We start from the raw sequence: 25,965 nt of genomic DNA on the forward strand, positions 1-25,965 counted from the left end.
CCTCAGCATTTCTATATATGAACAATAAAGATAGAAAGAGAAATTCCATTTAAAATAACTGTGGCCAATATGCAATACTTGGCAATCTACCTCCAAAGACAAACACAGCAACTATATGACCAGAACTACAAAACACTTTTCACAGAAATAAAGTCAGATCTAAATAATTGGGAAAATATTAATTGCTCATGGGAGGCAGAGCCAATATAATAAAGATGACAATCCTATATAAGTTAATTTATTTATTTAGTGCTATATCAATCAAACTATAAAAAACTATTTATAGAGCTAGAAAAAATAATAAAATTCATCTGGAAAAACAAAAGTTCAAGAGTATCATGGGAATCAATAAAAAAATACAAAAAAGGTGGTCTAGCCATACCAGAACTCAAACTGTATTATAAAGCAGTAATTATCAAAACAATCTGTGGATCAGTGGAATAGAATACATAGAAATTACACTATAGGGGTGGCTAGGTGGTGCAATGGATGAAGTACCTACCCTGGATTCAGGAGGACCTGAGTTCAAATCTGGCCTCAGACACTTGCCACTTACTAGCTGTGTGACCCTAGCTGGCCAAATCACTTGACCCTCATTGCCCCACCAAAAAAAAATTATACTATAGTAAATGACTATAGTAATTTATTATATGATAAAGTCAAAGATCCAAGCTTTTGGAACAAAAACTCATTATGTGTCACACTCTGGTATTTATCTTTGGCTATCTACCCTTGCTTCCATGCAGAGGCCTTTCTGAGTCCTCTTGAGTTCTAGCAACTTCCCAGCCAGGGTTATCTTCTGCTTTGCATGTGACTTCTATATACATACATATATACATGCATACCTATCTGTCTATCTATCTATCTATATCTATATCTATCTATCTATCTATCTATCTATCTATATATATATATATATCTGCTTTGCATGTGACTTCTATATACCTCTCTCTCTCTCTCTCTCTCTCTCTCTCTCTCTCTCTCTCTCTCTCTCTCTCTCTCCCCCCACACACACACACACACACACGTCATTTCCCGCAGTATAAGGTAAGTACTTTGACCACAAAGACTGTTTCACTTTAATAGTCGTGTTCCTGGTGCCTGGCACATAGTAAGCACTTAATAAATGCTTGTTGATTAGTTGAGCCGCATATCTTTTAAAAATCAGAATCAGGATGCAGCTAGGTGGCACAGTGGATAGAGCCCTGGCCCTGGATTCAGAAGGACCTGAGTTCAAATCCAGCCTCAGACACTTGACACTTACTAGCTGTGTGACCCTGGGCAAGTCACTTAACCCCAATTGTCTCACTAAAAAAAAAAATCAGAATAAGTTGATGGGTTCCCTGTGCATTGGTCTCCATGTGGTTCTCTACTTTTCACCAGAATCATTTTTTTGCAGGGCAATGAGGTTTAAGTGACTTGCCCGGGGTCACACAGCTAGTATGTGTCAAGTGTCTGAGGCCAGATTTGAACTCAGGTTCTCCTGAATCCAGGACCGGGGCTTTATCCACCACCAGAATCATTTAAATTTTTTATCTTCAGAATGTGACTAATGCACAATGTTATTGTTTGTCTATTCTGTTGCTTTTGAAAAGCTGTAGTCTACCCTTCCAGAGCCATCTTCCTGTTATAAGTCCCAGTCTATCAAATCTCGGTGTAATGTCTTTCCTTACCTTACAAGCTCTTAGTCACCCTGTGTAATGGCCCAAACTTCTGTGTTTGCATATAGAAATCTCATGGCTTTTTGATAGCTTTTTTCTTAGATATTGTCACTAATAAATTACTAGTCCTCTCTTCTGCTATTTATCTTCCCATACTGTACCCATTACTCCTTACTTTTTCAGGCATAGCAGAATTATGTGAGTATTTTTCTTCTTCCCCCTGCCGTTTGTAATTTAAAGCCCTTACAGTGAAGCCCACTGCTTATTATACTAGAATAGTCAATTGGCCCAAAGCCATTTATGTTGCTTCCATTCATGACGTACTTTCCTGGGAAACTCAAAGTTTCTCTGTGACTATTTTCCATGTCAGGGGAATTCCTTTGACTCAGGCATAAATTTCATCCCCTCTATAGAAATCATTTCTGATACATAAAACCTACTAGACAGGATATCAGCATTCATTATAATCCTTTAGGACCTATAATGAACAATGAGTTCTGAGCTAGTGAGGGCAGCATTCCATAACTGGAGCCATTGCTTACCCAGCAAACAATTTGGGATACCCCCAAATCATGAGCTGGTGTGCTCATCCGCCTTAGTTCTTTTATTCAGGGTTCAAAAGTCCATACATGTTTTAGTTTTCCTGATCTTTTATAAAGCTGCTAAACAGTAATTAAGGCAGATAAGCCATGGAGAGGGAAGAAGCAAGTCATGGTTCAGACTATACACTGCATCATGGAGTATTCAGTAATACAACTTATCCTCAAGCACTCGAGTGGTAATTCTGGAAGCAAATTTTCAACCATCAATAAGTATTAGTTAAGTATGTATTATGTGCTAGGCACTGGAAATACAAATATAAAGAATGAAACTCTCCCTATTTATAAGGAGTTTACATCCTCTCCAAAGAAGATTAAGATTTCCTACCATGAGGAGAGGAAGCTGGTTACACAAAAGACCATCACAAATAGTGAAAAGAAAGTTTACTCAAGTAGATAGCAAACAGAAAGAAAAGTTCTACAGAGCAGAATATACCAGAAAATACATGTGTGAATGAGTTCTTTATATAGGAATAAGATAAGATTTTATTCAACTAAGAAAGAGAGACCTCAGTCTCATCCAACAGGTATGCAGGGACCAATTTTTAATTGGGGAATGTTAGCTAAGCGGCTAGCCACAATATTGGGGCAAGGAAAAAGGCAGACAGCCTCTCTCAAAACAGAGCAGGATTTATTTAACAAGAACAAACTTTAAAAAAACCACACAAACAGGATCAGTAGGATTAAAGGAAAGGAAATAAAATGGGGAAAGGGAAATTATACAACTTGAACAATACCACTGCCCAGGAATCAGCTGAGAACACACATCAGCATCCTGTAGCCTTCCAGCTTCAAGCTAGAATGGCAAAAAACCTCCCTTCTTCCCAGCAGACCCCAGGTTGACCACACACAGCCCCCAGCCAATTGGCTGGCTGCTCTGACAGTCACATAACTGCCCTCACTGGGCTTCTAATCATTAGAATTTTGCCAGGCCCATGTAGGTGTTGGCGAGTGGTGATGACGTGAGGTGCCAGAGCCATGGTGATGGCTACAACCAGTGGGTAGAGCACCGTGCGGTTTGCAGAGCCCCAGGCTAGTGCATACGCCAAGGTTTTTTTTTTAATTCTAGCCAAAAGATGTGGTCATAAAAATCTCAAATAACAATTAATTCTTTACAGGTAATTCTTCGCAGTCTCTAAGGAGGCAAACTAGAAATCAGGGATATGTTGAAACATTGGCCCTTCTACACGTCTGCTGCTTCCCAAAGTCTTTTCTATGTCGCCATGGTCTCTCCCCCAAAAGAGTCTATAACCATGTGTCTCTCCAAGAATACAAATGGCAAAAACAGCTATATAGGTACAACGTCACTGTCTATAACAGGCTATATGTACAGCTTCACAGAATGTCCAACAACATACCTCAACAGTGAGTACTCTACAGTAACCCAGTTGGCACACACTAACTACTACTCAGCAAATGAGAAACTCCAGGCCCTTTGGGGAAAGATTGTCTTACCCGGATGATTAATCATCCTCAGAGAATATGTTTACTTACTCAGAGCTAATTGAGAAAGTGAGCTCTGATCCTGTTAATTGGTGATAAACAAGATGGTAGTAGAAGGAAAGAGAAGGAATCTTTTTATTTCCTGGAGACATTGCCAATATGTACCTCAGAATGAAGTACTTTCTGAAGGTAATCAGATTGAAGGGTCATTGATAGTCCAGTGTCATGATGTAACTTTTACCCCAGAGGGGAAATAATTTAGAATAATTACTTCACCATAGCTTGCATCATTTAGATTCAAAAAACCCTAAAAGACATCTCTTCAATTATCAATCAATAAAAAGTAAGCACCTACTACGTTCCAGGCATTATACTAATCTCAGCTTAATTTTTTTTTTTTTGGTGAGGCAATTGGGGTTAAATGACTTGCCCAGGGTCACACAGCTAGTAAGTGTCAAGTGTCTGAGGCCAGATTTGAACTCAGGTCCTCCTGACTCCAGAGCCGGTGCTCTATACACTGTGCCACCCAGCTGCCCCTCAGCTTAATCTTTATTAAGGCGACCCTGTACCCACTGGTTCTCTTCTCTTTACTGCTGATCCACATTCCTGTTTCTTACTCTTTTCCTTTTGAAGTGTGTTTAATAGTAACTTTTTCTTTCCTACTCTTTTCTAGTTCTTTATTCTTATTCTCTTTTCTTTCTTCTAGGTTAAGTAGAATCCTCCATTCTCTCCTCCTCTTCAACTTGTTCTATTCATTAGTGTGAGGGAAAGCAATCCTTTTCTCAATAATTCTCAGGAACTCAGCAGCCATGTGACAAAGGTTCTTTTATTTCCTTCTTGTGAGAAGGAGGCACCCTAGTGTGCAGCTAGTGGGTGCCAAGAAAGGGGACTCGCAGGCCCTGTTTTATATCCTAGTCCCTAACATGAATGGACCCTCCCCTTTTTCATCATTGGTCAGATTACTCAAGGGTTACAATATACACGCAAAAACTAGCCAACCAGAACATAGTATTCCTACCCCTCTTCCTTATATGGGTATAACTCAGGAGTGGACCTTATTCTTCCTTATATTGACACAACTCCAGAGCAAAACTTATTGAGACCAGGGCTCCTTGAACCATGTGATTTTGTTAACCAGAGGGGGAGGAGGGGATCTGAGACCTTTGTCCTACAAACAGGTCAGGAGGAATATGATTGACTGTTATATCCTCATTGAAAGGAGACAACTACCCATTTTCTCACAATCCCTCCTCTTTATTTTTGACTATTGTGCTCCTCTCATTCCATTTATATCTCCTCTGCCTCTTGATCTAAATCTGTGAATATTAGCATTTGAATGTTTGCCCTTACTTTCCCAAATGGAGTAACCTTTGTGAGAGAAGTCTCTATTAGCCTCTGTTTTAACCCTTCAAGGAAGGGAAGGATACAACATAAAACTCCTGCCACTATAATGAGAGTGGTGAGGATTGAGGCAGTGAAACCTTTCCATTTCCCAAACCAGGATTCCATCCATTCAGTCCAGGTGGTGTCAATCCCTGAATTTTTGCTAATTCCTCAGTCAGTATTGTAACGATTGGAATAACGCCACCTGCTGGATACTTACTGTAGAAGAGTTCTGCCCATGAAGGGAAGGTCTTTGAGGGCAAGACCAGGAGTCAGGAAGTGACGCGGGCTAGTGGGAGGAGGAAGGAAGAGACTGGCGCTGACTCTGGCTCTCTTTCCTCTGGACTCTGGCGGAGAAGGGAGCTAGAAATGTGCTCTCCCTTTAATAGATAGGAATCTAGGCCTTTCTCTCTCTCTTTACCAAATTCTTATTCTCCTTAATAAATGCTTAAAAGTCTAACTCTTGCTAAAGCTTATAATTTATTGGCGACCACTCATTAAATAGTTTAGACAGTTTAGCTAGAATTTTACCCCTTAACAGATGGCTGACCACGAAGAGGAAAGCTAAACCTCAGTCTTCTGATCTTCTGGTTGGGTAAGAAATTTCCCCTACACTCTCCCTTTAACTGCTAAGTACTGGCGTACTGGCTGTGTTTTCCCTTTAAATTTTTTCGAATGGACCTTTTAAACTCCCTAATTATCCTATTTTTGATTTTAGTCTGTTTAACCAGACAAATGGGAGATAAGATCATGTTAATGCTTTGTTTTTGTGGATTTTCTATTTTTCTTTTTATTTTTGTTAAAAGAGCCAGCAACTTACTCACACAAGGAAATATCTCTCCCTCTCCCAACCATGCTTTTTCAGAGAAACCTGAAGAGATTCCCGCAGCTTTTCCCAGTTCTAACAGTAATTGTTGCTTTAATTTTGCATGCCTAGAGGCAATGACCCACCCTCTAGAAGCTTTTAATCCCCTAGCACCTGGAGGCAAAGTGGGGGAAGAGGAATCCAGGCCTGAGTTCAAAATCAAGTCTGATTCAAATTGCCCTGGTCCCTCCCCTCCTCTCCAGACCCCACCCTCTACTCCTCCCATGGCCAAGCCCATTGCTTCCCCTGCCCGGGAAGTCCAGAGATCTGATGCACATGCTCAACTTTCTCTAACTACATTTGCAGATTCAGGCTCAGCCCTTCCCCAGCCTGGCTGTGCTTTTGAGACAATCTTAGAAAACCCTTTAAATTCCAGATATGCTCGTTTTGTTCTTAATTTTGCTAACCTGCTTTTGTCTTTAATTAGTAATCTTATAAAGCATTTGTATGGTGAAAAGGCTGACAGACAATATAGAGGGGTTAAAGAAGAAAAACTTAAGCCGAATAAGAATGACAATCATCAACATAGTTCAAGACTCTGATTCTTTTGCCATGGAAGGGTATATATTTTACAGAAATGTAGAAGTAAGCAGCAAGGTATTGATATGAGTATTGGGGATTTTAGATATCGGAATCAAAAGTGTTCTGAATTCACTCAAAGTAATAGTATCAGTTCAGAGGTTACATAGGATTTCTATGCTATTATATATACATTTTGAAATTAATGGTATGGGTTTATTTTCGTAGAGATTTTCATGCATTTGAGATTGTGTTTTATACTTAGTTTCTAAAACAAAGAGAATATTTGTAAAAGCTTTTTATAGTCATGTGGTCCAGTTTATATTTTATAATACTCTTATTGATATTAAGTTCATATTCATTTAGATTTCCCTAGTTTGAATTTCATTGTCTTTTATTGTTCCACGTGTATCTTCTTCTATTCATTCATCTATCTAATTTTGAAACATGGTTTTGATTTCATAATACAATGTTAATTCTAGGAGTATTGTGCTCCCATATTCTGAGTTGTTTGTTTTTGTTATTTTTTCTCAACTGATTATTTGATCAAACTCTTTAAAGCATTTCCCTGGCAAATTGGTTGCCATGGCAAGTATAAATTGATTCTAGAAGTATTATTTTTGATAAGCATATTCCAAAAAAAAAAAAAAAGAGGGGAACATTTGTAAAAGTTTTCTTTTTTTCAAAAAAAAAGTTTTCTTTGAGATTCTGTTGTGCTTTAACTTATATTTAAATATGTTCAGATTTTTCACAAAAGTAATTGTATACTAAGTAAAAAAAAGGTATTATTTGAAATTGTTGCATAATTATATATTATATTCTGAGTCAAGATGTATTCACATTTTTTGCAATCATTTATTATCCTCAATTTTTAAATCCATATGAGACTTGGATTATGGGAACTTATCATTTAAGACACTAATTGCCTTTATTCTGAGTTATCAGATGCCAGTTGGCCAAGATGCCATCCAATCACAAGAGGAATACATGCAAGAGCAGACACTGAACTGTCACATGAGGGGAGACATGCATGAAGTCAAGGTATGGCCGAGGGAACGGCTTTTGACTAATGTTGAGGTTGGATTCTCTTGGTTTAATATTTTATTTTATTTTTCCCCACAATATTGTACAGATGGCTGGAAGTATTCATCCCACCCATCTCACTTCTACACCTGGCTTCTATGCTCCCTCCTATATGCCTGATGCCATGGACATCTCAATCCCATGCATCTGATTAAGTCTGACTCAGTTTCCTCCAATATGTTCGGTGGCATGGACATATATTCCATCCATCTATTTTAAGCCTGGCATACTGTATGGGCAGTACATATTGCTCAAGTGTGGGAATGCTCATATCCCATCATTTCTCTGTTCTTTTATGGTAACCCCCATAATTATCTCAGGTGTCATGATAAATAACAGTGTTGAATTTGGCCTTGACATCTGTTACTAATTATATTAGATTTTAAAATTTCTCATAATGGCATGAGGATAATTAGGCAGATGATGCAAAAAGTGATGAAACAAAGATAAAAAATTATTTTTAATAATTAATATCGCAGCAATTGTCTTCTCAATTACCCTCCATAAGGGGGGGACTATAGTAATATTATAATTTTAAAGAATGGTTCAATTTTTGTTTTATTATATGTTTCATGTGTAACAACTAAGATTCTGAATTCCCTTAGACATGTTTTTGAGAACTTTCATTGTTTGATTTGATTATTGACAAAGCTATTTTAAAGTTGTGTTAAGCTCAATTTTGTAGGAAATTTTCCTGGCTGATTACCAGCATCCACACATCAACCCCTGAAAAGACTTCCATTCCACGACTACACCTAGAGGACATCTGAGAAAAGACTTTCAGAGACTTTAAATGAACAGTTTTGATTTGTTGTTTTTGTTGTTTTTTTCTCTTTCTGTTATAATATACACCATCTGTAACATGTATTCTCTGCAGAAGCCCTCCCTTTGCAAGACTAATGTCAAAGCGTCGGTTCATGAGGACAAAAAAAAAATCGCCCCTCTGGACAAAACTTTCCTCTCTTCCTTTTCTATATTGTTGTTCACATATTATTAGTTAGCAATAGTTATTATATTCTTTTTACTGTTCCGTCAAGGAAACATTTTGTTTCTTGAGGAACAACAGGGGGGACTGTAACGATTGGAATAACGCCACCTGCTGGATACTTACTGTAGAAGAGTTCTGCCCATGAAGGGAAGGTCTTTGAGGGCAAGACCAGGAGTCAGGAAGTGACGCGGGCTAGTGGGAGGAGGAAGGAAGAGACTGGCGCTGACTCTGGCTCTCTTTCCTCTGGACTCTGGCGGAGAAGGGAGCTAGAAATGTGCTCTCCCTTTAATAGATAGGAATCTAGGCCTTTCTCTCTCTCTTTACCAAATTCTTATTCTCCTTAATAAATGCTTAAAAGTCTAACTCTTGCTAAAGCTTATAATTTATTGGCGACCACTCATTAAATAGTTTAGACAGTTTAGCTAGAATTTTACCCCTTAACAGTATCCTTAAGCCTTTCAAGGCTCTAGTTATTGAATCATCAGGGGCAGTATTATGTGGGATAAAGGTGCAGCATTGGCCATCCAGCATGACACACACTCCCCCTTTTTCTGCTAACATCATATCAAGGGCTATTCTGTTTTTCCAAGCCATTTTGCTAGTTGCAGCCAGTTGTTCAGAAATACTTTGTACCACATCCCTAATGTAACTGATGAACCTCTACTGGTTCCAATCTACATTTTTAGTTATGGTTACCCACTGTAGGAGAGATTCTGGCACACCCCATGAGACTCCTATGCTGTCTAGGCAGATTGGAGCATCAGATGACCCTTTTTGCCTCTCTGGGCTGTGTTTCTTTCTTGATTTAGACTCAGATTCAGAGAAATGCTCAGATGCCATGGTAAAGGGGGTGGCCAGCCACACCAACCCACAAGTCCCAGCCCAGTTAGGGGGCAAGGTTGATCTTCCACCACAATAGGTCTGGTGGGGAAGGATCAGGGATGAAAAATCTACGGAGTTGTTCTCGGTTACTTCCCATGTTTGGACACAACTCATATTACCCAAGACCAGAAAACCTTCTCTCACCCATATGGAAAGACAGGCAGGATGGTTTCCTGTGACTCCAACAAAGGTGTGTATGATCTTTTCTGCTGTCCTTTTTATTACAGGGAAGAGTAGCTCCAAATCCCTGCAACTCTCATCCTTTGCCAACCCATTCTGGTATAATTGAAGGAGACACAGGAACCACTCCAGGCTAAAATCTGGACTTAGAGTATGGGCAGCTGGTCTTCCCAAAGCACTGACCCATTCCATCCGAGCATTTGAATCTCCAAACCCAGTCTCTGTCTCCACTGTCTGTCTCACATCCTTAACTTCAATGGCCTGTAACTCAGGAGTTTCAGGGTTTCCTAATTTCCCCTCTGGACTTGAAGAGGTTATTTCTGGAGTCTTAAAAGGATAGGGGGATGTAGGATCCATGGGATTTTTGAAGGAATATTCCTATTCTTCCTACAAGATCAGTTCTTCCTTCAGATGCCCATATACCAAATCCATATATTACAAAGGTCAGTCTATTTGGGTCACGTTGTTCTTTTTGATACTCATCTCCCTGGATACTTCCCTTAGAGTTATAAATTGGTTCTGGGCACATGTGTCTCTCATGATCTCTAATCCTCTGCTGTACCCCAAGATCATGGTTACACAGGGCGACTTTACAAGTATCAGATTCTACTGTTTGAACTGACACATTCCTTTTTGTTGCATGTGGTGCACTGGAATGGATTCAAGGGCATAACAGTACCCATTCACCATTCTGGTCCCAATAGTTAGTATAAAAAGGAGTGCAATGTGCCTTCTAGCAGGCCAGAGATGAGTCCTCATTGCTCCTTCTTCCCCCCCCCCCCAGCCCCCATAATACCCATCCTTTTTGCTCCTCCAGTACTTGTTTGCCAGAGCAGCTACCACTACCCCAAAATGTTACCTCCCTTCCCCCTTTTTGTACCAGCCTTGGTTTATTGTACATTAAAGTCTTTATAAACTTCACCCTCACTCCATCAGATTCCTTATTCACTGCTCATGCTTTGGCTTTGGCTTTTCTTCTGGAAAAGGTGCCCCTTTTACTTGAGAGTAATCCCAATCAGGTTCCAACTTGTTTCTCTTCCAGGCTCTTATCAATACCCAGTCTCCAGGCTTAAATTGGTGAGCTGGAAACTTGAGAGGAGGAGTCTGGGCTAGAAGTCCCTTTTCTCGGAGTAAAGAAACAGGGGCAGAGAGGCCAGAAATGTGTTCTCTGAGAAACATGTCTTTCATTTCTATTCTTGGGAACTTTGTTTCCCTTCCCAAGTAAGGATACCCAAATAACATCTCATATGGGGATATTTTTACTTCTTTCTTAGGGGTGGTTCTTATCCTAATTAGGGCTAATGGGAGACATTTAGTCCAGAGAAGTTTGGTTTCAAGCATTAATTTAGATATTTGCTTTTTTGATGTCTGGTTCACTTTTTCTACCTTCCCTGAGGAGGGAGCTTGACAAGGAGTATGAAAATCCCATCTTATTTCTAAAGCCCTCGTTATTGATTGCAGTTTGAGCAGTAAAGTGCGCCCCATTATCTGAGTCTATATTCTCCACCAGTCCATACCTAGGAATGATCTGTTCTGTGCTAGGCCACAGGTGGATGTCTCGAAACCATGAGATGTGGTATGATAACCTTTCCATAACATTTTCAGGTATCATGAATACATTACTAAATTTGGCTTTGATCCAGACACATGGTGGTAAGAAGTATTATAGATTTCATAACTACCTCAACCCTCTATTATATAAAGGAGGGAATGTAATGGAATGTATTAAATTTGATCAGTGACAATGCTATGCTAAGGTTTAGTAAAAAATCCAGCAATTCAAACAGTTAAAGAAGAAGAATCCAGCTTTCCAGACCAGAATCCAGCTTCCTCCTGAGGACATCTTACCACTCCAAGAAGACAAGAGAACTGAGAAAAGACTTCCAAAGACTTAATTATTTTTTACTGTTTCATCAAGGAACACCTGTTCCTTAGAAGAAACAAAGTGGGGAATGTGATGAAATAATGGGATTTAGCAGATACTCAAAGACCCACCTGGAGATTAATCAAGACTGATTGAACCAAGTGAGAGTAATTGACTGCTGATTAAGCCTACTTCAAGTTAATTGGATTGTAATCACACCTGGCTATCCCTTAAGAAGGTATTGTTCTCAGAAACTAGACTGTGAACTCAACTTGAGAATACCTTCAAAGACAATGGATTTGGATGACACCAACCAATCACCTTGAAGCAGTGTGTAAGAACTGCCTCTGTTCCAGATCTATAAAAAAGCTTCCACAAACAGCTTGCTAAGGAATTCCTGATTAAGACAGGCTGGTGAAGGAATTCCTGATTAAGACAAGCTGGTAGAGGAGTTCCTGATTAAGACAGGCTTGTTGAGGAGTTCCTGATTAAAGCAGGCTTGTGGGGGAGGACTTCAGGAAGAACCCAACCAAGCTGGAACTCTAGGCTAGGTAGGACTTCTTTTTCATAACCTTCTGAACTCTTTGTAAATATCTGTATGTTCTAATAAATGTTTAATGCCCAAAGACTGGTACTGAAGCTTCTGATTTAAGGCAACCACAATTTAGATTTTAAACATCACAGTTCTAATGTCAGTTTAGTTACTACTTGGGAAGTAGCCTTTCCTGTGGGGAAAGCCTCGACCCATCCTGTCAGGTGATCCACCAAGACTAAGAGATATTTCAATTTACTTATTGGTGGCATTTCTTTAAAATCTTCCTGCATGCTCTGGAATGGTCTCGGTCCCGGGGCCTGACCCCAGGTATTTCATTGACTTTTTACTTTGTTATTTATTTTTCAGCAAACTATACAGCCCTCACTAATCTGCTTTGCAATAGTATAGATCCCAATGGATCCATACCATCTTAATATATCACACATAGTCTGTGCTCCCAAATGGTTCCCCTGATGCCAAGTGCCCATGAGTTCTCTCATGATGGCTCTGTTAACCATTTCCCTCCCAACAGGAAGTACCCATCTCCCTCTATCTGTGCATTGAGCCCCCACCTCCCTGAGTTTTCCAAACACATGTACTATTCCAAAGACATACTTTGAATCAGTATATATAGTTCCTAAGTCATTGGCCAAGCATTTTAATGCTTGATTCAAATAATATAGTTCACAAGTTTGTGCTGACCAGTCATTTGGCAGCCTTCCACTCTCTATGACCATAGCATGGTTCCCATCAATTATAACATAACCATTATGTCTCCTTCCCTCCACCACCCTGGAGGACCTATCTATGAACAAGTGTTTCCCTTGAGTAGATGGATATTCTTGTAAGTCCCCCAGAACTTTTGTTTGATAATCTATAAGGTTCAGACAATCATGTTCTAATGGATCATTGTTATCACTAACACCATGCCATAGAAAAGATGAGGGGTTCAGACAGTTTTCCACAGTGAGTACCAAGTCATCCTTTTCTAATAAAATTGCCTCATATTTCAAAATTCTAGAATCCATAAGCCATCTCCCTGCCTTCTACTTGAGGGTTCTTCTAACTTGATGAGGAGTGCCCACCACTAGGGCTCTTCCAAGTGTCAGTTTCCTGCTCTCTTTTACTAATAGGGTGGTTGCAGCTACTGCCTGGATGCATTCAGGACACCCCCTTGATACTGGATCTAATAATTTTGACAGGAAGGCTATTGGTCTTTTTTTTCCTCCCCAGACAGTCCACCTGAGCTGCTGCTTTCTCCCAGTCTGGGGATCTTCCCTCCTTACAAACACCTTTTGTGCTACTCTCAATAATTCCTCCAGTGGCTTGTCACTCCACCCCTCGACTTTTTATAATTTCTATTACTCTCTGGCCAGGACTTGGTTACAGAGTTTAATTTAAGCATTCCTTGTGCTAGCTGACTTTCAGGGTCCATACCTCCATACATAGGCACCTTTCCCAATTTTCCATTGCTGTAGAACTCAAGGCCCCTTCTCCCTCTTGTATTCCAGATGCTCCCACAACTGGAGGGAGCATAGTGGGGAGGGAGCAAGTACTCTAATGGATCCCACTTTGAGCTATCCTCCATGTACTTAGTTTCTTTATTCCCTAGGGAAAACAGGCTAGTGTCAGACAGTCATATTCCCCTTCTTGATTTTGGGGAGTTTTACTATTCACATATACATTTTTTGTGGGTCACTTGGGGTCAAGTGACTTGCCCAGAGTCACACAGCTAATGTCAAGTGTCTGAGGTCAGATTTGAACTCAGGTCCTCCTGAATCCAGGGCTCCTGAATCCACTGTGCCACATAGCTGCCCCACATATACATTTAAGGTTTGACATACCTGATTTTCATTAGACCCAAATTTAGGCCAAAGGACTGAACCTCCCTCGAGGGGAACCCCAGCCCCTATTAGGCAACAATATTTTATCATTCTCTTTTTTTCATTTTCCTCTATACCTCTCAAGTTTATCCCAGCTTTCTAATTTGTCTCCCAAAGGGCTGTCTTTGGGAATTTGGGGATGTACTTTCTTCTTTTTCTGTATCACCAGAGGTGGCATTCTCCATCTTACTTAGTTCCTTCAACACAGTCTCTAATGAACCCTTTGAATTCTTGGGAACCACCCCCACCTGGCACACTGCTTGACATACCTTGGCACACTGCTTGGCACACCCAGTGCCTACAGACTCTAATCGCCTGGCACACTGCTTGGCACAATATGTTTGCCTTGTATGAAGAGCATGTTTTCTTTTAATGTTATTGTTTTTTTGCTTTTCTTTTTCCAAATTGTCTTTTACTTCTATGTATTCACATTCCCAATTGGTTGTCTTCTTTTTTGTTTCTTTGGTGAATCCACCATGGATTCAGGTTTTTCTATTCTATCAATTATTTCTGCTGTCCAGGCTATGAACTCTTCTCCCACAAGTCTCAGTTCCCTTTTAAACCACTCAGGAACTTCATGTTGTGATTCCAAACTTTCCTCAAATTCCACAATGTCCTCTCCTTTTCCTTTGTTGTGCAGTATTTGCCTGAACTCAATTACTAGATCTGGAGGCTATGTTTTCTTCTGCTGTTAATATCTTCCCTATTTGTTTATCTGTGCATGTTCTGAAGGTCTTTGATTTTTCTTCCTCCTGAGGCCTTAGGTAATTTCACTTTTCTGTTTCTTTATTTACCTCTATTGCTCCCTTTTTGACTCCCTTCCTTCTAATAGTGTCCTGGGAGCTATATCTCAAAACTCCTAGGCTCTTCTCATGCTGAGCAATTCACAGTTCATTAGCTTAGGTCTTTTCCACAAGTGACTTTTGGAGAGAAAGAACTGGCCCCACTTGAATGTTGTGCTCTTTCCCTCAGGTTTATAATGAAATCCAAACACACATAGTATTCTACCCTGATCTAGTTCTCTGACCCAGTAATACAGAGCATTGCTAGGCTGTTGATATGGCAGGCTGGGCAAATTTCTACCATTTGGAATTTGGATTTCCAAAGCACTGGGAAGAACTGAGGGTGAGGATTTAGAATTAAGCTCTATTACAAGTCCCTACTCTGTTCCCTCTGTTTGTCCACTCTCCTGCAGAGCTCTGTTGCAGTGCAGAATGTTTCTAAGGCACTTTCTATAAAGGTTTTAGCAAATTTTCTGCAATTTGGAGTTTGGATCTCCATGTAACTAGAAGAGAAAAGGTATTAGGGCATGATGTGTTTTGTTGCAAGCCCATGGATAGGATCAACTAGTGCAACCTTCTGTCAGAAGCTGACGTGCAATGTGGGAGGAGGTATGGAATGAGCATGTGATCAGCACTCGTTCATGGAATTTTTAATCATCTTTTGGTTCTTAATGTCCTAGACAATAGCAACAAGTGAAATTATTTTATCTTTAGCACATCAGTTCTCTTTTAGAGAGCTTTGAGAGGTAATAAGGATCAGAGAAAATGCCTCCTCTTATTGGTCATGTCACTCAGAAGTCATTCTAATGATATATGTGTGTGTGTGTGTGTATACATACACACATATATATGTATGTATATGTATATGGCTGTATGGTTCTTATTATTTCCATGAGTGGTACTAATTCTACTCTAGAATTCTGAGCATAAGAAGTATCATTTCCCCTTCTACTTTATGTCTTTTCAAATCCCTAATAAAATCAATAATAGGTAAGAGGTGAACTGATAGCCTCATGGGAGAAAGTAAAAGAAAGTTTACTTCAGTTCAGAAACAAAGTTCAGAGTTTAGCAGATAATAAAAGAGAAGAATCAATTAACAAGATCTCTAAGAGGAATCCAAAGGCAAGATTACTTCAGCCTAGGCCTTTGTACTTTCTGGTATATCCTGACTAAAGAGAGCTCCATACCTATTGGCTAACAGTGCTTTTGCCCTCCCTACAGAGAAGAAACTTACTCATCAGCACATCCCAGTAGATTTGGGGGATGAAGGGAAGGGAACAACAATTTTATTAAATACCAACTATGTGTCAGGCATGGTACTAAGGACCTTACAAATATTATCTCATTTGATCCTATGAGGTGGATGCTATTATCATCCCCATATTACAATTCATGTAGCTGAGGCAAACAGAGGTTAAACAACTTGCCCTGGGTCACCCAGCTAGTAAATGTCTGAGGCTAGATTTGAATTCAGATGAAGAATTGAATGGTGCATGGTTCTGAAGGTAACCATATGCTCTGCTACTGTTGCCCCACTTCTTCCCACCTTGACCAGCACCTTCTACACTAGACCCCTAGAATTCATATCCCAGTTGCTGGGGACATACATACATTCAACTTTGGAACTGGCATCCTGGGACTGAGCAATCTTGTTTAATGATCATGTGATTACAGATGTGCTTAGTCCATTATTTCTGTCTCCTAGACCATGCTTCATATACTATCCAGCCATTCCATTGTCCATTTGTACTATCTTACCATTTGCTCTGTCACCAATGTGCATGTCCTTTCTTCTCCCCCCTTGCTTTCCTCCTCTTGCTCTGAGGATGGCAATCAAGTCAACATTGCTATTTCTCCCAGAAAGGGAGCCTCATTTGGCTGACTGATGCATCGATTGTCACTACCCTGACCAAAAATGCCCTTGGCCACCACTCCCCTCCATGAATTGTCTTCCTTTCTTAAAACGTAAACTCTGGGAGAAAAAGGACTTTGATCTTTTATATTTTTATCTCCAAAATTTTGCCTGACATATATAGTAAGCACATAAATGCTTCATTAATTCATTCATTCACCCAAAATGAGGCACCAAAGAAGATTTTTAAAATACTATTTTCTTTTCCCTCAATTACACATAAAAACAAATTTTAACATTTGTTGTTTTTTGTTTTGATTTGGAATTCTATCCCTCTCTCCCTTTCCTTCCTTCCCTCCCTGAGATGTCAAGCAATCTGATATAGGTTATACATGTGCAATCATAGAAAGCATTTTCATACCAGGCATTTTGTGTAAGAAGACTAAAAAGAAAAGAAAAGAAAAGAAAAGAAAAGAAAAGAAAAGAAAAGAAAAGAAAAGAAAAGAAAAGAAAAGAAAAGAAAAAATGAAAAATCACATGCTTCAGTCTGTAGTCAGATACCATCAGTTTTCTCTTGATGGCATATAGCATTTTTCATCACGTGTCCTATGGGATTGTCTTTGATCAATGTATTGCTGCCTATAGCCAAGTCATTCATAATTCTTCATTGTACAATATTGCTGTTACTGTGTACAATGTTCTCCTGGTTCTGCTTACTGCAGTTTATATCAGTTCATATAAGTCCTGAAGAAGTTTTTAAGAAAAGGCTGAAAAGCAGACAGAAAGGATTGTAGCCTCTCCACCACAGAAGGAACATCTCTCCCAATGGATAGTGGAAGTAAATAAAAGATCTAGAACCACAGTACCTCTTATGGATATGGTTACCAGATTTCCAGGTCATTTCCAGAGTCAATAAATAATGGAGAGCAAGAAAAATCAATGCTTAAGCTCTCTTTGTGGTGGCAAAGAACTAGAAATTGAAGGGATGCCCATCAATTGGGGAATGGCTGAATAAGTTGTGGTATATGAATGTAATGGAATACTATATAAGAAATGATGAACAGACAGATTTCAGAAAAATCTGGAAAGACTTAAATGGACTGATGCCGAGTGAAGTTAGCAGAACCAGGAGAACATTGTACACAGTTCTGTGATGATCGGCTGTGATAGATTTTGCTTTTCTCAGCAATTCAATGATCCAAGACATTTCCAAAGGACCCATGATGGAAAATGCTCTCCACATCCAGAAAAAGAACTGTGGAATCTGAATGCAGATTGAATCATACTATTTTTACTTTTTCTTTTGTTTTTTCCCTTCCTTGAGGTTTTTCTCTTTTGTTCTGAATATTCTTTCACAACATGACTAATGCGGGAACATGTTTAATGGGATTGTGCATATATAACCTATATCAGATTGCTTTCTGTTTTGGAGAGAGGGGGAGGGAAGGGAGAGAGGGAGAAAAATTTGGAACTAAAAATCTTATAAAAACAAATGTTGAGGGGGCAGCTAGGCGGTACAGTGGATAGAGCACTGTCCCTGGATTCAGGAGGACCTGAGTTCAAATCTGGCCTCAGACACTTGACACTTACTAGCTGTGTGACCCTGGGCAAGTCACTTAACCCCAATTGCCTCACCAAAAAAAAAAAATGTTGAAAACTATCCTTACATGTAACTGGAAAAAATAAAATACTATTAAGGAAAAACAAATTTTAATTTTAAAAAGATCAATGCTTAGTTGAGAGCTGAAGAAAACAGCTTCTGGTGAGTGTGAGACAGCAAAGGAGACAGACTGAGGCTGACATAAGTGAGTTAGGGGACACTGTCTGAGGGTTTTCTTCTCCTCCTGCTCAGCTGGAACAGGACTGAGTGGGAGAGAAGAGAAGATCTGGGAGGGAGGCCTAGAAGTTAGTGGAGAGAATTAATTTAGAAGCTTGGACTCTTTTCTCTCTTACCCTTTCACCTAATAATGCCTAACCCTTGGTCTCATCAAATAAACTTGGTATCTTTTATATCCTGTCTACAGCCACCTCCTCCCAGCCTCCACCCAGCTCCATTCTTTCCCTATGACCCTCCCTCAGTCTCTTTCCTATAAAGGTGGAGTCTGAGATGAGACTATAAAAAAACAGCAGACCTTTCTCTCTGACTTTAGATGGCAGTGAGGAACAAGTGGAATCCCAGGATAGCAGAAGTGTGACCTTGACCTCCCAGAGCTATCTTCCTCAGAGACTGAGACAGAGACTCAGAGACACCAGGTATTGCCTGAAAAGAAAAGGCTGAAATCAAAGATTGGGGCTGGACAGGGAGTCTCTCCAAGCTGTAGGCAGCAAGATGAGAAAGGGATTGGGCATGGGGATAGAAAAGAAGAAGCTGATAGGAACTGTGGGATAGAAGAGAATAAAAGTTGGGGGGAAACTCAGGAGGCACTAGAGAAGTGGGAAGTGGTGAGAAACCAGGGGATACAGTTACAGGGACATTGGAGGTTGGGAATAATCTGAGCACAAGGAATTGTCACTGTAAGCAGGCTTAACTGTAAGCTGGGTACAGAGTCCATCCAAGAGAGGGATCGATGGAGACAGGCGAGGCTGTGGCCCTAGGGATTGGCTGCCAGAAAACAAAACTGCAATCAGAAAAAACAAGCAGTTATGCTTGAATCTTGGGCCACAGCTCTGGTAATGATACAGGATTAGTCCAAGGAAGGAGACTTGGAGACTCAAGGAGGGGTTCTGCAAGGAAAGAGAAAGAAACTGAGGTTAGTCAGTCTCCAAATCTTACCAGGGGTAGGCATATTCCCTCTTTTTCTATTATACTTCTTTATAACTAATCATTTACGGACACACACCCCCAATCCTAATGCTTTATTCTACAGCTTCTTTTGTACCTTTGTCCCATCGCTCCCAATCTATGTGCAGATCTCTAGGGTAACATTTACCATTCATTGTCTATGTAAAGTATTTACCAGGCCACAAAACTTTATTATTGAAGATCGTTATTCTTTTTTAATTTTAATCAAAGGAGAGTTTTATTTTTTAAAAAGGAAAAGGAAATACTTGAATCAGCAACCATTAGTCCCAAAGAGATATGTCAATCTCTGAAATCATTTATGGTCTTGAATGCAAGGGCCTCTCTGGCAAAGGTTCTACTCCACAAATTCAGTCTTGGATCACTGCTCTTCCCCAGGCTGCTTCATAAAAATAGAGAGGCATGACACTTATTCCTCTGTTCCATTCATTCATAGAAATAACTTGGATCAGAAAAGTACAAAGGACAGATCTCTGGGTACTTTCTAGAACCATCCTTCTAAGTTTCCATTAAACTCTTAACAATTCCTCTTTAGATCCAATCATTCTCCCAGTTCCAAATCATCCTAACCTCTCCATCTTACATGCAAAAAAGCATGAGATATTTTATCAAATGCTTTGCTAAAATACAGTAATACCATATTTGCAGCATTCTTCTGACTTGTCATTCTAGTTATTCTGTAAAAAATGAAAATAAGGTCAGTCTGTAATGCAGAAATATGTTTAATGTGATTGTACATATATAATCTACATCAGATTGCTTGCTGTCTTGGGGGGAGGGAAGGAAGGGAGGGAGAAAAATTTGGAACTAGAAATCTTATAAAAACAAATGTTGGGGCGGCTAGGTGGCGCAGTGGATAGAGCACTGGCCCTGGAGTCAGGAGTACCTGGGTTCAAATCTGGCCTCAGACACTTAACACTTACTAGCTGTGTGACCCTGGGCAAGTCACTTAACCCCAATTGCCTCACTAAAAAAAAAAAAAAAAAAATGTTGAAAACTATCTCCACATGTAATTAGAAAATAATAAAATACTTTCATGATTTAAAAAAAGAAAAGAAAAGAAGGTTAGTCTGGTATGATCTATTCTTAATGAAGCCATGCTGGCTTTAAGATTTGCTGCTTTTCAGCTCTTTTCGTGGTAGAGAATTGGAAATTGAAGTGATGCCCATCAATTGGGGAATGGCTAACAAGTTGTGGTACATGATTATGATGAAATAGTATTATGCTATAAGAAATGATGAGCAGGCTAACTTTTAAAAAAACCTGGAAAGACTTAAATCAACTTTTACAAAGTGAAGTGAGCAAAACCAGAGAATTGAACACAGTAACAGTAATATTATAGGATGATCAACTGTAAATGACTTAGCTATATTCAATAATACAATGATCCAACACAATTCCAAAGGACTCATGATGAAAAATGCTATTCACATCCAGAGAAAGAACTGATGGAGTCTGAAAACAGATTGAAACATACTATTTTAAATTTTCTTTTTTGTAGTTTTTTTTTCCTTTTGGTCTGTTTCTTCTTTTACAACATGACTAATATAGAAATATATTTTACATGATTGTACATATATAACCTATATCAAATTGCTTACCATCTTAGAGGTGAGGAAGGAAGGGAGAAAACTTGGAACTCAAAATTTTATTTTTAAAATGAATGTTAAAAATTGTCTTTACAGGTAATTGGTATATGCGCGTGTGTATGTATGATTGCTGCTTTCCTTTCTGAAAATTCATCAATCTTCCCTCAAAATATGTTCAAGAATTTTTCAAGGAATCAAAATCAAGCAAATTGGTCAACAGTTAGAAGTTTCCACCTCTCTCTCTCTCTCTCTCGGGGGGGTTGGGGTATGGGGGGAGTAATCTCTTTGGGGAAGGGGGAGTGAAACCAAGGTGGTAGAATACAGGCAACAACCAAGAAATTTATATATAAGGTTCACATGAGGATAACTTCCTACAATTGCAAATTAATTTGGGTGCATGAAAAAGTTCTCCAAACCATTATAAATAACTTTGCTTTCAACTGGAGAAGTTTCTGTTATAGAATTAAAATATAGAACATTTTTTTCTACACAGTGTAATAGTAGAAGGATAGAAATCTGGTTCTGAGGCAAAGAAGGCTCAAAGTTTTCTTCTAGCAATAGAGTATGATAGGGGAAGGGAGAAAAGCATAAAGTGACACCAAAATTCAGGGCAGAGCCCTCCTCATAACCACAAGGTGTATTGGTGGAAGAAGGCAAGGTGTCCTGGTTTGAACTTTAAGCTTTAAGGTATAAAGGGAAGTTGGACAAGGCTATTGATTTCAAAGTGTGATTAGAATAGGCCTTGTAAATAATGACTATTGTAAATAAAATTAAATAAATAAATAAGATGACTATTATAAATGCCCAAATTAACTACAAAGGACAAATGAAGGAAGGTGTTATCTGCATCCAAAGAAAGAACTGATAAATAGAAGTATGTATAAAATGCTTTTACATATGTAAACATTTACATATATAAATATATTTACATATGTAAACATATTTGGTAGCCATGGGGGGAAGAAAAAAGTGACATGATAACTTTGACTATATTTACTATATATAAACTATACCAAAATGTATTATTTATGTACTTATAATTTATACATACAAATTCATATTATATATGTATATTTCTATAAACTATATTTAATAGTTACTTACTATAACTATTATATTCTTATTATAACTATATTTAAAAGGAATAGTGAATTGTACATAATAGATTTGCAGTTTTATGTGCAAGCCTCTTCTATTATACTATGCTATGGAAATACCTGTTTTTTCCATAAATTAAAAATAAAACAGATTTTTAAAAGGAAGATGGAATGAGATATTCCAAAAGGCAAAAGAAAAAGATCTACAACCAAGAAAAACTTAGACAGAAACTCGAGTATGATCCAACAAGAAAAATAAATGGATCTTCAATGAAAGAGTGAACTTTCAAACATTTTTATGGAGAAAAAAACTAAAGCAGACTAGGAATTTTGAAATACAAATATGGGAGCAAAGAAAAAAATTATAAAGTAAATAAAAACAAAAGTATGCCATCATCTGAATTTAAAATTTTCTTTAAAGAACAACAGGCTGTGAGATATGGGGAGAAAGCAATAATTACAAAGGTCTAAGTCTAACTTGCTATAGGGTGTATCTTCAAGATGCAATTGTAACATCTCTCACAAATATCTTCACAGAATTACAAAATCTCAGAGTTTGAAGAGATCTAAAAGGCCATGTAGTCCACCTTGCACTTGACCAAACATTTTTTCTACAAAATCCTCAATAGTCATCCAGTCTTGACTTGAATGAATGAATAAATGAATGAAGCGATACTTAAGTACTTACTATGTGCTAATCATTTGATGTACAAATAGAAAAGTAAAATAGGCCCTCTCAAGGAACTCACCTTCGAATGGGGAAGACAACACACATGCAGTCTTACAGCTGCAAGTCAGATGAAGAGATTTCATGGTCTTTAGGTCAAAGGGAAAAGTAGATGGTAATGCCTCTTCTTTAATGTCATTTCCACTAATGAAATCATATTAGATTTTATTTTTTTTCCAATGAGGGGGAACTCACCAACTCCTGAGGCAGCCCATTCCATACCTTGATCTAATTCTTTTTTTTTTAAATAAAAGTATTTTATTATTTTCCAGTTACATGTAGAAATAGTTTTCAACATTTGTTTATATAAGATTTCCAATTTCAAATTTTTCTCCCTCCCTCCCCTCCCTCCCCCCTCCCCTAGACAGCAGGCAATCTGATATAGGTTATATATACATAATAACATTAAACATATTTCTGCATTAGTCATGTTATACAAGAAGGATCAGAGCACAAAGGAAAAACCTCAAATCAGAAAACCAGCATCAAAAGCAAAAGAAATAGTTTGGTCCAATCAGCATCCATATTCCACAGTTCCTTTTTTTTTTTTCTGGATTTGGAGAGCCTTTTCCATCATGAATCCTTTGGAACATTCTTGTTCCATTGGATTGGTGAGAAGAATCTAGTCTATCACAGTTGATCAACACATAATGTTGATGATACTGTGTATAATGTTCTTCTGGTTCTGCTCATCTCACTCATCATCAGTTCATGCAAGTCCTTCCAGGTTTCTCTGAACTCCACCTGTTCATCGTTTCTTATAGCACAATAGAATTCCATTACATTCATATACCACAACTTGTTCGGCCATTCCCCAATTGATCAACATCCCCTCAATTTCCAATTCCTTGCCACCACAAAAAGAGCAGCTATAAATATTTTTGTACATGTGGATCCTTTTCCCTTTTTTTTTTTTTTTGATCTCTTTGGGGAAAAGACCCAAGAGTGGTATTGCTAGGTCAAAAGGTCTGCACAGCTTTATAGCCCTTTAGGCATAATTCCAAATTGCTCTCCAGAATGGTTGGACCTTGATCTAATTCTCGAGATATCATTGCTTATATCAAGCCTCAAGGAACTTACTTTCTACTAGGGATGGAATAAGGTGTAATCCAAGGTAGGGAGTTAAGTTGCTGAGGAAGATCTCAAGAAAAGTACTCTAGGAAATTCTGAGGAGAAAAAATACCTAAAACCAAAGGAAACAGGAAAGGTTTCATGGAGGAGGTGACACCTGATCTGAATGTGGAAGGAAGAAATGGATTCTAAGATGGAGAGGTGAATAGGCAAGCCATGCCAGGAATGCAGGACAACTTGTGTAAATGCAAAGAGGTAAGATATCTAGCATCAAGTTCAAGAAATCATTAGTATTTTAACTTTGCTGGAATACAAAATTCTTCAAGCAAAATTATTTGAAACAAGGCGGTTAAAGTATGATGCCAGATTGTAAAGGACTTTGAGTTCCAGACTAAAAGGGTCACATTTTTTCCTAGAGCCAAAAGGAAGTCACAGGAGTTTTTTTTGTTTGTTTGTTTTTGTTTTTTAGTAGATAGCTGACATGGTTAGACCTGTATGAGCAATATTAACCTAGCAACTATATGGAAGAGGGATAAGCAAAAGGAGAAACTGGAGGACCAATTAGGCAAGAAGACCAAGCATGGATCAAAAAGCATGTATTAAGTATTTACTATATGTCAGGCATTGTGCTAAATTCTGGGAATATGAAAAAAAAAGCAAAAATAGTTCCCACCCTTAAGGAATTTACATACTAATGGGAGAGATAAGCAAATAAAAACAACACAGATGATAAGAACTGTAATCTTAAGAGTTGGCTCAAGACCAGTAAAGAGTTGGAGCCACTCCCACCTACCAGGGGTTTTGTTTCTTCTCAGGTTTTTGGCTGTTCTGAGCATATGGCATGCACCTCCTGGTTGATAATGCCCATCAAGGGCATGCTGAAACCACGTCCTACTGAGGAGTGATTGTTAAATTTAAATTGATTGTCTAGACTTAAGAAAGTAATAGAGAAAATGTTAATAATGCAGATTAAGCTTTAAATGAGTCAGAGAGCTGGTTGTTCAACATTTATCAACAGAACCTGATAATGATTATCCAATGTCTTATTAGAGAAGGAGACTGTCACCTTGTGTCACCTTAGATAAAGACAGAATCCCTTTTTCCAAAGTAAAAACTGTCCCTAAGCCTCCAATTTCCTTATGCCCAGATCTGATCCCTTAGCCTCTCAAACCCACTATACCCTGAAGTCCCAACTTCTAGAACCTTTCCCTTCTCCCTCCCCCAGCCCCATCCTTGGACTCTCTTTGGAGCCCAATGTGGGCAGGAAAGCCAAGGCCTGAGCTACAGGTGGCTGAGAAAAAAGAGGGAGAGGTGACATCTCTTTAATACAGGAAATAACCTTTAGCTATCTAGAGATTTCTGATATATTAACACTCATATAATCTCCCAAGGTGCCCCATCAACTCCTGCCTACATAGCAGTTCATCTATCAATATGCCAACAATGTGATGTGGTAGGCAGAAAAGCTAAGCCAGTCTTAGGCTTCATGAGGACCAGCATAGGGTCCAAGGATAGAAAAGTAATAATAGGTGTAAGTAAATATAGTTAGCCTTTGTCAGTCCCCATCTTGGATATTATATTACATTCTAGGAGCCACAGTTTAGGAAGGATGTGATAAACACAAGTGTCTGAAAGAGGGCAACCAGATTGAAGAACCTTCAGCTCATCTCATATGAGGGCTTATTGAAAGACCTTTGGATGTATAGCCCTGAGAAGAAAAAACTTAGGAGTATCTATCACGTATAAAAAGTATTCTTCTCCTCCTCCTTCTTTTTCTTCTTCCCCTCCTCCTCCTTCTTCTTCCTCCTTCCTCCCTTCTTCTTCATCTTCTCCTTCTCCTTCTCCTTCTCCTTCTCCTTCTCCTTCTCCTTCTCCTTCTCCTTCTCTTTGTATGATATAATTATGGAGTTGAATCAGATTAAACTCTGAGGATGGGGTCTGGAAGGTACCCAGCCCTGCCCTAGTATAGTTCGTTTAGAAGTTTATTGCTTGTCAAATTCTCACTGTCTCCTTTAAGTTTTATTGCCAATTAACAGTATTTTTACTTCTGCTCAGTCTCCCCACTTGTCAGCTACATATTAGTTTTGTCTGCAATCCATCATGTGTCAGAACCCCAGTCAGTGGGTCAGGGAGTTAGCCCACCAATTCAATACTCGGGACTC

General features: G+C 38.8%; 1 protein-coding gene across 1 annotated transcript in view; it reads left to right on the plus strand.

Annotated features, from left to right (window-relative positions):
- The first annotated feature begins 19,160 nt into the window (after positions 1–19,160).
- The window catches only part of LOC122736621 (cytochrome P450 4F2-like), a 40,489-nt gene continuing 33,684 nt past the window's right edge, over positions 19,161–25,965 (plus strand). Inside the window, exons 1-2 of the mRNA XM_043978962.1 lie at positions 19,161–19,269; positions 23,823–24,058. The gene's annotated coding sequence lies outside the window, so the exon portion shown is untranslated. The remainder of the gene's footprint in view (positions 19,270–23,822; positions 24,059–25,965) is intronic.

Source organism: Dromiciops gliroides, chromosome 1, assembly GCF_019393635.1.
Source record: "Dromiciops gliroides isolate mDroGli1 chromosome 1, mDroGli1.pri, whole genome shotgun sequence".
Taxonomy (NCBI): Eukaryota; Metazoa; Chordata; class Mammalia; order Microbiotheria; family Microbiotheriidae; genus Dromiciops; species Dromiciops gliroides.